Raw genomic sequence first — 1,423 nt, 5'->3', positions numbered from 1 at the left:
TTCCTCCTAGCAGCCCCACTCCACCTCCAGGGTGACAATTTGTGTGCCCTTGTTTCCCCCCAGGTCTGAGAAACAGGGGTCACAGGGAGTTGAGGAAGAGGAGGGGTCTCTAACAACACATGGTGACTCCTCAGCAGCTCCCCCTCCAGGTCTGCAAGGAACAAATCCAAACCCAAAGACGCCAGGTCCCAGAAGCCAAAGCCTGGGACGAGGCCAGCAGGAGGCATCCTTTGGCTCTGTCTTCCGCCAGATGGGCTGGGTGGGGACACGGAATATGGGATGGGAGACCTGGGGCACAGGCAGGGTGGGGAGAGACTCTGGCTGCTGCAGGCACAGCCAAGATAGTGCCTTAGCTTCCTTCCCTCAAATCCACAAAGGGTGAGTTTTCTTTTTACTTTTTATTTTTTGAGACGGAGTATCACTCCATCTCCTAGGCCAAAGTGCAGTGATGCAATGTCAGCTCACTGCAATCTCCGCCTTCCGGGTTCAAGTGATTCTCTGGCCTCAGCCTCCCACGTAGCTATGATTACAGGTAACACACCACCATGTCCAGCTAATTTTTGTATTTTTAGTAGTGACAGGGTTTCACCATGTTGGCCAAGCTGGTCTCGAACTCCTGATCTCTGATGATCCTCCTGCCTCTGCCTCCCAAAGTGCTGGGATTACAGTTGTGAGCCACCACACCAGGCCCCACAAAGGGTGAGTCTTCCCTGCCTGCTGGGCTAGACCGGCATGGGAGTATTGGGGTCTGCAGGAAATGCCCCACTCCTGGCTGTTCTGCCTCGATCCTAGAGTTCTGGGATGCCCCTGTCCCCCAGGGCCTGGCACCCCCACCCTGTTCAGCCCTGCCACCTAGATCTGCTGTTTAGGCTGCCATCACACCTGTCTCTGCCCTGTGGCTGTCCCTGGGGAACTCACACCTTTGTCCATTCCACCATGGTCCTGATGAGCTCCCAGAGGAGACCCAAGAGCATGGAGCAGGTCTGCAGCATCCACAGCCTGAGGTCCGTGACCACCTGTGTGAGGAGGAGGTGGTGCTCAGGGAGGCCAACATGCTGCTTCCCTGGGGAGCCAGGACCCTGCTGAGCTCTAACAGCACGGAGCAGGGGGCTGGAGGGACTAGAGACACCTGGTCATTCTGGCTGTGTCCTATGTGCAGTTTCCATGAGGTTTTGCCAATGAGCTGAGCTCCTGGAGGTGAAGGGAGGCACAGGGTCATGGTCTATATGCCCACAGGGGTCAACCCTTTGGGCATATAGACTGTGCCAACATCAGCCCTGCCAACCTCCCTCCCTACCCCAGAGCTCTGGGTCCTGCCCAAATCTCTTGCCATTTCTGCTGAAGTCTTTTTTTAAAAATATAATTTTTTGTAGTTACAGAATCTCACTGTATTGCTCAACCTGGTCTAGAACGCTTGGCCTCA

General features: G+C 55.2%; 1 long non-coding RNA gene across 1 annotated transcript in view; it reads right to left on the bottom strand.

The window, feature by feature from the left end:
• LOC108307111 overlaps positions 1–1,006 on the bottom strand; it is a 2,876-nt gene extending 1,870 nt beyond the window's left edge. Inside the window, exon 1 of the long non-coding RNA XR_005200934.1 lies at positions 919–1,006. This is a non-coding gene — a long non-coding RNA (uncharacterized LOC108307111). The remainder of the gene's footprint in view (positions 1–918) is intronic.
• Positions 1,007–1,423: the final 417 nt, after the last annotated feature.

The sequence above is a fragment of the Cebus imitator genome, unplaced genomic scaffold (genome assembly GCF_001604975.1).
Source record: "Cebus imitator isolate Cc_AM_T3 unplaced genomic scaffold, Cebus_imitator-1.0 Scaffold76, whole genome shotgun sequence".
Taxonomy (NCBI): domain Eukaryota; kingdom Metazoa; phylum Chordata; class Mammalia; order Primates; family Cebidae; genus Cebus; species Cebus imitator.
This window is presented reverse-complemented; position numbering and strand designations above follow the sequence as displayed.